General features: G+C 42.6%; 1 long non-coding RNA gene across 2 annotated transcripts; it reads right to left on the bottom strand.

The window, feature by feature from the left end:
• Positions 1 to 972: 972 nt before the first annotated feature.
• On the bottom strand, positions 973 to 3,467 carry LOC117808009. Of its 2 annotated transcripts, none has more exons than XR_004630095.1 (4): positions 3,273 to 3,467; positions 2,973 to 3,069; positions 2,219 to 2,321; positions 973 to 1,507 (listed from the first exon to the last, which is right to left on the bottom strand). It is a non-coding gene; the product is annotated as an uncharacterized LOC117808009 (long non-coding RNA). The 2 variants fall into 2 exon arrangements; XR_004630094.1 differs by having other exon boundaries at positions 3,015 to 3,069; positions 3,273 to 3,449.
• Positions 3,468 to 10,102: the final 6,635 nt, after the last annotated feature.

The raw sequence follows: 10,102 nt of genomic DNA, 5'->3' as shown, positions 1-10,102 counted from the left end.
AGCTAAGAACAGGGTGGTATGACTCAAAAAAGCCCCCCCACCAAAAAAAAATTAAAATTAAAAAAAGTTTAAATTGGAATTTTTTTTAAAAATTTAAAAAATTTAAAAAATAATTATAATTAAATTAAAAAGTTAAATTATTTTTTTGACATAAAATGAATGAATAACCCTTAGTTGTCAGAATCAAGGTTTGAAGGAGATGCACAGGCATGGCATGGCATGGCAAGGCACTCCAAGCCAGTGTGGCTGGAAACTGGCCATAGCCTGCAGAGCTTCACTCTTTTCTACAACATGCATTGAATTGTAAGGGAGCAGACAGCAGCAAGATCTCTGACAGTCAGGAGGCTTCACAGGTAAGGACAGGTGTTCAGAGACAAAGAAGTACAAACAGCTAAGAACAGGGTGGTATGACTCAAAAAAGCCCCCCCACACAAAAAAATTTAAATAAAACATTTAAATTTAGATTAAAAATTTAAATAAAATTTAAATTTAGATTAAAAATTTAAATAAAATTTAAATTTAGATTAAAAATTTAAATAAAATTTAAATATAAAATAGGGGGCAGGTGGTGGCTAGGGGCAGGTGGTGGCTACGGGCAGGTGGTGGCTAGGGGCAGGTGGTGGCTAGGGGCAGGTGGTGGCTAGGGGCAGGTGGCGGCTAGGGACAGGTGGTGGCTAGGGACAGGTGGTGGCTAGGGACAGGTGGTGGCTAGGGGTGGCTACATGCAGGGGCGGTCAGTAGCTTGGGGCAGGTGCTAGCTAGTGGCTAGGGGCGGCTGGTAGCTAGGTGCAGGTGCGGGCAGGTGCAGGTGGTGGCTGGGGGGGCTGCGTGTCCAAATATATGCAGCTATCATTGTTGCAAAACGATTTGTAACTGTGTCAGATGATCCACAAACATTACGAATTCACTAAAGATGTGCAAATGTATATTTTGTTATTTAATGAATGGCTTTACAGTCTTTAAAGTCCAAGCACAGAGATAATTGTTTGCATTTCTGGATGCAGGTACACAGTTACAAATGCAACAATAATAGCTCCCCATATTACACAAAGACAGACTTCCAAAACATCTCAAAGTCACATTTCTCCATCTCTGTGATACTAAGTCTACTCAAGGACGTCAGTATAGTCTCTTCACCTTGTGTGTGTTTCTGTAAAGCTACTCAGAAATCCTTGCTATGTTCACATCAGCCAAACAGTTTGTATGGAGTTCACCCAAGCAACTGACCCTTATAGGTCTAGTCTGCTTGTGTTATTGCTGTGAGGTTTCCACAGACTAGTTCCAGAGACACCAATGTGTAGGACAAACAATATAAGCTTTATTTACGACAGTGACTGGACTTTAAGGCTGAGTAGATCCGTCGTCGGTTACACAGAAACTCGTCTGCATGCCACTTGAAGAGAACGTAATAACAAATCTCTGTTACTACACACTGAGCTCATCTGCTTTCTTCTGGGGCGTGGCTGTAGACCTCGTTGGCGACAACATCGTGGATCTGCAGCAGAGCCTGGTGGGTAAAGGCGTGGAAATGAGACATGGGTCAGACTCCACAGCACCTGGAGTAATTTCATCGCTCTGTAAATCCCACATTAGTGTTGAAACATGAAAGAAGGATTGTATATTATATAGTTTGATGTGATTTTGTTTATGCTTTGGCAATATTGTTTTAACTTTCATGACAATAAAGCTATTTGAATTTGCATTTGAATTTGTAGCTGAGCCCTCCCTGTTTGGCACCACAGGTTTGGGAGTTCACATTAACACCCCAGAGACCGTTTGTTGTGTTTAATCTTTTAAAGTGACCTCCTCACCCAAGTCCACCACTGTCCATGCTTATGTCTTCTGATCATAATAAGTGATTAAATGCAAGTGTGGCAAGGTGGCGGGAAGTTGAGTCTACTAAGGGTTGCCGTAAATAAAGAACAAGAAACAATTTCACCCCAGGACATATGTAAACACCTTAAATCAGTCAAAGACAACACAGGTTCAACCACTGAATTAAGACAGAGACGTGGTTCCAAAACACAATGTAAATTTATTTATCTAGACTGGAAGTATCTGTGAAGAGAGGAGTGTTAGTTATAACTTTCAATTTAGGAAGATGTATCAAAGTTTATAAAATAAATAAGTTAATTTAAAAATAGCCAAATGGGAGGGGGAAGTTAGGGGTGCCAGCAGCAGGGAGGCAGCCTAAAATCAAAGAATGCAACTTACTTACCACTCGTGAACTCAGGGCCATCGGGTCCGGTGCTCTGACCACTACAGACGGTGCAGGGAACCACAGAGTGCCTAGCCTCCACCAGCAGCCGGCAACTGCTTCACTACAGGAGAAATAAAAGTATTAAACCCATTGCATAATTTTACATCTTTACAACAATGTATAATATATGTAATCAACCTTCAAGTTAAGTTGCCCGACTAACTAGTTAACCAGCTTCATGAATACACCGACACAAGGTGACAGCAATAAACAGCAAAAAAAACACAGCAACACAGCAATAAACAGCAAAAAACCCCAGCAACACAGCAATAAACAGCAAAAAAAAACACAGCAACACAGCAATAAACAGCAAAAAAACCCAGCAACACAGCAATAAACAGCAAAAAACACAAAAAACCCCAGCATAAATCAGCAAAAGACACCAATAAAAAGCATAGAACAGCATTAAACAGCATAAAACATCAAAGACCACCAATAAACAGCATAAAACAGCAAAGACCACCAACAAACAGCATAAAACAGCAAAGACCACCAACAAACAGCATAAAACAGCAAAAAACAGCAACAAGCATGAATGAACAAAGACCACCAATAAACAGCATAAAACAGCAAAAAAAACAGCAACAAGCATGAATGAACAGCAAAGACCACCAATAAACAGCATAGACCACCAATAAACAGCATAAAAAACTATTTCTAGAGACACTGATGTATAAGACAACCAGTATCAATCATAACCTTAATATACGACCTTTACTGGACGTCCTCCTGAAATACTTCATGAAATCATCACCTGGTTGCAGGTCAAGCAGGAGGGTCTGCGTCGGTTGTGGGAGGGCAGCAGTTACCTGTGTATTACAAACACACACACATAAATCATGTAATCCATAGCTGAACCCTTTAAATCAGTAAATGGTTCTCGTTAGCAGCAGCCGCGCAGAGCACAGACCACAGGCCCGAGCACGCGGCAGCCACTGCGCAATCCCCAGCAGAACAGAAACAGTTCATAAAACCGCAAAAACTGCAAAAACTGCAAAAACTCGCTCCTTACCGGCTGCCTCCTCAGTTTCTCTTCTGCACCACGAGTTTTCTCCTCACTCCAGTCCGTTTAAGGTGCAGTGTTTTCGGCATGCTGCTCTCCAGTGCGCGCTCCGAGTATCTGCTCCAGGTGCGCTCTGATTACCTGCTCCAGGTGCACCTCATTAGACTGATTACGCCCTTCCTTCCGGGAAGACGCTAAACGGCCTGCTACATTCTACTTGCAAATGTAGTAGGCAGTAGGTATTGCCTTCTAACTACTGCATTTGAATTTAGTATGCAGTATGACCATAGACTGTATAAAATAGAGTATGACTGCTCTGTTGGATCTGTGTTGCAGTCATACTGTATTATGGTGGGTCAGACGTCACTGGATTTCCGGTTTCGGAAAGCGGAAGGTTGTTTACTTACTATACTAGCAGTAGTACTGATTTGGCCAAAATTCAGTATGAAGTAAGAAGCATTTGGAAAAAGTGCAAAATCTGCAGTATGCAGTGTAAATTATTAAATTACATATAAACCACTTCCTAACTTTTAAAATCATAAATTGATGCTAAAGAAGCATTTTTTTGGATCAGCTTGGTTGTTGTTTACTACCGCATTCCGAAACAGGAAATTCAGTGACGTCTGGCTCAGCGTACTACAACACAGATCGAACAGAACAGTCATTAGTGATGGCGAGATGAAGCTTCTTGAAGCATTGAGGCTTTCCATCCAATTGGTTCACTCATAGGCCGAAGCCTCATGGTGCTCCATTTGCTCTACTGCGCCATCAAATGGACAATAACTGTAAAATAAGCGCATTGATTATAATGACACCACCCCTTTGGTGTGTGAAGCATTGAATTGAATAAATGAATAATGTTTGTGATGCCAATACATAAATAATGAACTTCTTAATCAGGTACAATGGCCGGGTCAAAAGGGAAAGTGGAAACCATAGACTGTGAATAAAAATGTGGAAACAAATTGGGGAAAAGGTTGTGACTGTGTGCTGCCCCTTATATTTCGAATCGCGCACCAAACCCGCAAACCGGTTCCTGAATCAGTCCCGTGGTACAGGCGGCTCATGAGGCTTCGAGGCCTCGATATGCGCTTCACAGAAATCTTCCTGGATTACTCGGCACACGCTTTGAAGCCTCGACACAGGAAGTCAGTCGTACTACATACTTAATTCAATCACAGTATGTAGTAGGCAATATCTAATGCCTACTACATTAGTAGGTAGTATGTAGCAGGCCGTTTCAATAACAGCCTAAACAACGACGAACAAGGGAGAGGAGAGTTAAACAGTTGCTGAGATTGCTTTATAGTCTTCCTGTCTGAACTCTGGCTAGAGCAACATTTAGTGCCATTAAAATATGATTAAAAAAACAAAATGTCTCCCCATCACTCTGAATTCACCCATTGTGGCAATGCTTCATATAAAACAGAGAACACTTCATTATATATTCATCTCATGCTCAGTGTGTTATTCAGATCATCAAACAATGAAAAATCATTGCCTGTGTGGGAGCCATAAAAAGAGCTTTGTAGGTAACAGCAGCAGTTTATCTAACAGCAGTGTGATCATACAGGGAAACACACATGCCTCTATTCACCACAGTTATCGCTGTTACATTGCAATGAGTGATTTTTATCACGACTGAATGATCCCCACTTTCTCAATAATGGCCCAAATTGGGTTCTCCCCTCCCAGCATGCATTGCGAGGCACTGAGTGAGATGAGGTGCAGGGTGAAGAACGTCCAGCAGATGACAGTGTTTTGCTTTCAATGTCTTGCCTCTGCCACTTCCTCCCTGTGTCTTCTCATTGAGATGATGCTGCGAAAACTTAACGTGGTCGCGTTTTATTGTTCTAATTACTTAATATGATTTCATCTGCCACTTTTGATTTACTCAATTAAGACATGAAAACAGCAGCAAGTGTTATTTTATAAGCTAGCCCCCAGTCAGATCGATACCCAACCTCAGCTCCCCACACAGACATCCATACTATTGCAAAAAGATAAATAATTTAAGTTGCTCTTGGAAGCTTGGAGTACATTGACGAGCTTGGGCGGTGATCCATGACATGCATCTTCCTCTCATACACACTCACACAGCATGCACAGGCAATTATGTGGTGCTGAACCATGGTGAGTTCAGAATCACTCCAAAACTGGGTTAACAGCTGCCTGCATCCACTCTCCGCTCTCTCACACACACACTGCCTCCACTGCCACCTATCCATGCACAGACAATTGGCCTGGTTCTTGGAGTGGAAGACATGTCACACGGGGCAGAGAGCACACAGCGCCCGAGTAACAAGGCCCTGTGGGACACGGAGGGGCATGGTATACCTGCCAGAGTGAGTAATACTCCTCGGCAGCGAGTGAGGAGAGGAGGATACAAAACATCTGTGCTGGTGTGCCGTTAGCCTTGTGTGCTCTCCTCTTCCCCCCCGCGTCACATGCTTTTGTTCTGGGAGCTTATTACGCGGTGACACTGTAATGAAGTGCAAATGATTTCATTTGGAGGAAAAGTGCCAAAGCTGCGGAACCCCCCCGCCCCACGCACCCGCCTCCCCTTTTCCACAGACACACAATCACACACACCATATGGCAACATGTCGGCTGAGATGAAAACATCTGTCAGCTTTCTATGTGGCACAGATTATTGGAATGTAGCATCATGTTAGAGGCATGATGGGAGAAAAACGAGGCCGCTGGAGTGAGCATCATGCTTCCTCAGCTTCCAGGATGCAGCTGCTCTGCTCGATGCAGGAGAACAGAAGTCTGAGTCATCTTTATGGCTTCTTTCACCTGTGGGGGAAAAATCTAACTTTCTTTACCTTGCTGCTGCAGGATGAAAGGTTCCCTCAGCTGCTCTGTTGGACAAAGAGATAAGTTTAACGTACCAAAAATGCATGCACATACAAAACTACTGAGAAAAAAGCATCAGGGGTTCCCAAATATAGATGCCAAATAGTTGCTATCCCCAAAACATAGATGCCAAATAGTCACGATCCCTAAAATATAGATGCCAAAGAGTCCGGTGGTCCTGCTACGTGCTTTGATCCGAAAATGCAACCGATGGGTGTTGATGGACGAGAGGGCACGGAGCAGGACTGCAGCAGATCGGAGCTGGACCAGAGATGGATCTGGTGGAAGTCCTGTGTCAGCTGGAGTCAGTATTTCGTAACGCCTCTTCTGGATGTGTGACATCACTGAGACTGCATCCACGTTTTCTGCAACCTGATTGAATTCATCTACATATAAGGCATCCTGTTCAGCATTTCTTGCACAGTGTTTCGTGGCCTCCAAGAGGGCGCTTCTGCAGTCTTCTTTTTCTACTCCAACTATTACGTGACCAACTTCTCATCACAGAAGAGGAGCATGTTGAGGCTAATTAACGCTGTCTGGCAGCATTTTAAGATTCCTCCCCGTGTGCGTGCCTTCATTTTCTACTTCTCCTTCCAATACGGTTGCTTTGATCACAGCGAAATAAGTCAGTGGCTGCTCTATGGGCTGAACACTCCGAGGCAGAGGGTGAAGAATAAGAGAAGGGACTGTTTATCTGCCTTCGAGCATGCTGGGAGAAATGGGAGCCTGTATTCGTAGAGACATTAGATGTGACAGTTTAACTGAACAAACTCGCCGGAGAAGTATTTCCAGCTGAAAAAGCATCATCAGTTTTTCTCTGCAGACACACTGACAGTTCAGAGTGCTGGAAGTTAAACTCTTGGGCATGCATGATGATATAAAACACCGTCTCCATCTTTGACACGGTGCTGTTTGTGTCATCGCAGAGGTCAAACAACAATCAGAACACAGCGCTTTCCTCGATGCACCGACTCCTCAGGTAGTTTTATTTAGAAATGAGGCCGTGCTCAGTCAGAGAGGAAGAAGGAGACGTATTGATTGTTGTTTCAAGGTTTTTACGGGAGACGGCAGAGTTATGGGGCTGCATAGGCTCCCCGCCAGAATAAGAGATCCGGGCATCGTCAGCAATCTATGCAGCTGCTCCATAAACAAAGTGAGAAGGGCGGCGTTTTCTGCAAACAAACACAGCCTTCTCAATGAGAAATACTTTATCTAACTCTGAGAGGGAAATTTGGTCATTACAGAGCTCTTATAAACAGTATGTAAGAAAGACAAAATATGAATAGAGGAAGGAACAGTAACCTAAAAATAAAAATGAATAAGATAAAATAAGATAAAATAAGATAAAATAAAATATAATAAAGATAAAATATAATAATTAAGTACATACAGAAGCACAGAACAGTTAGAAATACCTATTTACAAAAGCACTGGGAATGAAGGATAGTTATATACAAGGATATTGCACATTGTATTGCATGGTTATTGTAGGGTTATTTTGCACAGAGTACAGGTTATTGTTAACTCTGCACACACACACACACACACACACATACACACACATACACACACACGAGACAGAGACATTGTGGTACCATAAATGTGGTTTTATTAATAATAACAGTATCTCTTTTAATGAACATTGCAGATACATAATAGAAAATAAATCAGAAACAGGAGAGACGTCTCAAGAGTCGTGAAAGTGCCTGGAATAATTCTGTGCTATATATTGTCATTGTTATTCATCATCATCATCATCATCATCAAAGCCAAGTCATCATCATCATCATCATCATCATGAAAGTAAAAGGTGTGTCGCCCTCATTAGTAAATGCAAACATCTGTATTCACACGGCCCTCTGAACCTCTGAACCTGCGTCAGAATTTAAACCTCTTCACCTCCAGGCCTCGTGAGTAATGACAACTGGTTTCATGGATATGGCTCGATTGTCTTCAACTTTATCACTTTATTGTTTCTGATTATATTTACACAATGCCATGTCAGAGAGCACAACCTCCTCCTGTCGTCAGAAATGCTGCCCTTGTTACCGTTAAACTGTCGTAGGGGGAAAGTCGGACTGATTTGGTTGAACTTGGAATAATTCAGAAGTTAATTGAGAGATCTAAATAAAATAAATCATCAACTTCAATCAAATTCCACAAAAACAACAGAGGGGGAAACAAATCTTCACTTATTGTTTACGAGCTCCACACTTTGCATATTTGACGGCACTAAATGAGACACCTCTGTGTGACGAGATGCTGCAGGTGTTTCAGTATGAGGTTAGTTTTTCTGTAGAGACAAATATGGCACAGCTGCTGGAGGAGGAGGAGTGAGTACGCTGGCTGCCTTCACAGGTCTGAGCGGATGTGTGAGAATAGCTCTTGTTTCGTGTGATTTGATGACGTCGTACCGGTCACGATGGAAGATACCTCTGAGGGAAATAAAGACTGGTTGGAAGTGGAGCAGGTTCCCTGTAGCTCGCTTTGGTCTAACTTGCTCTGAGTCGGAATTTAGATCTCTGAGTCTGAAGCTTTAATATCATCTGGTTTGAAAGGGTTAAATAGGATGATATGACCAATGATCACCACAGGTCAGTCGGTCAAGGATTAATATGACTTTCAGCAGCTCTTTCTCCCGTCCAAAGACTCGGTTGGAGGCTTCAAAACACGATCCTAGAGGTGTCCTGTAGTTTAGTTTTCGATGTGCACATTTGTGTTAAAAGGAACGTCCCTGGTTCCTGGGTAAAATTCCTCCGGGCGATAATCGCCTTCAGAGAGAAGCAGTCGTCAGGGGTTTGATATCTGCTATTAGCGATGCGTCCAGTTCGATCTGATCACCTGGTCACACCCATCTCCAAATGCTTCTGCAGAGATCACACTTCTCATTCTGCAGCTTCGGTTTCATCACCATGCACAACATTCCTGAGGTTGACCAGTGTGTGGATGTCGTGGAAGTGATCACAGCAGAGCAGGATTAAATCTGTGTGACATTCATTCTCACACTTGACCTCTTTAACACGTTTAAGTCTGCAGCTAATGGACTCAAATGGGTGAACCGGGCGGGAGTAGATCAGTCTGCAGGGACTGAGCTCGGAAGGCGGAGGGTCGACGGTTTAGGTCCTGGTATGGACCAAAATGTGAAGGTCACGCTGGTTTACCTCCTGGCGCTCGTGCATGTGAAGCCCCTTCACTCTGAATCCTTCATTTACTTGAATTCATTCATACATTTATTTTGACCTGCAAAGGGACTGCAGCATGTTGCATTAACGCTAGGTTATACTTCTGGACATGAGCACCGCATACTTGTGCGTCGTTGTGTCCGTGTCACGCAGCAATTCTCCTCCTAAACGCTTGAGGGCAGTGTGTTCTCTCTGATAGCCGGTCGCCTGCTTCCGGCCCCGCTACGATCTCTGTTCACTTTTTCACAGCGGTTCAAAGCGTGTTATGTTGATCTACAGCTGATACATGTTGCTGTTTATCATACAGACATGATTACATGAAGAATAGAAAGGAGGAGATAAAATACACGGCCGATGAGCGGGGATCCCAGAAGTGCTGTTAATGAACCAACGATCCAGAAGAATAAATCAGGCTTAAGTTTGTTGCATTAAATGACAGTTAATCAATCAAATGTATTCAAAGCTCCTGTGAGGAGTTTTTAAGTAGCTCTGAAGCAGACCGATGCCTCTGTCTGACTTCTTTAGACCACCAACAACAACGAGACCCACATTTTTAGCCTTAATTTTATGTACCTGACCCTTTTTAATTTATTTATTTTAAATATTTATATTCTTAGTATTAATTTGATGCTTTAACTTATTTTAATTACACACATTTCATTGTTGTTGGTGTGATTTAGTCTCTATTTTCAAATCCATTTCTGTTTTTTAATGTCTTGCCATTATTTTATTTCTGCTCCTTTCTTGTTTTCAGTCGCTGTAAAGCACTTTGAATTGCATTTAATTTGTATGAAAGGT

This window comes from Notolabrus celidotus, chromosome 24 (genome assembly GCF_009762535.1).
Source record: "Notolabrus celidotus isolate fNotCel1 chromosome 24, fNotCel1.pri, whole genome shotgun sequence".
NCBI classification, from domain to species: Eukaryota; Metazoa; Chordata; class Actinopteri; order Labriformes; family Labridae; genus Notolabrus; species Notolabrus celidotus.
The sequence above is the reverse complement of the archived record's forward strand: the minus strand, read 5'-3'. Positions and strand labels throughout refer to the sequence as shown.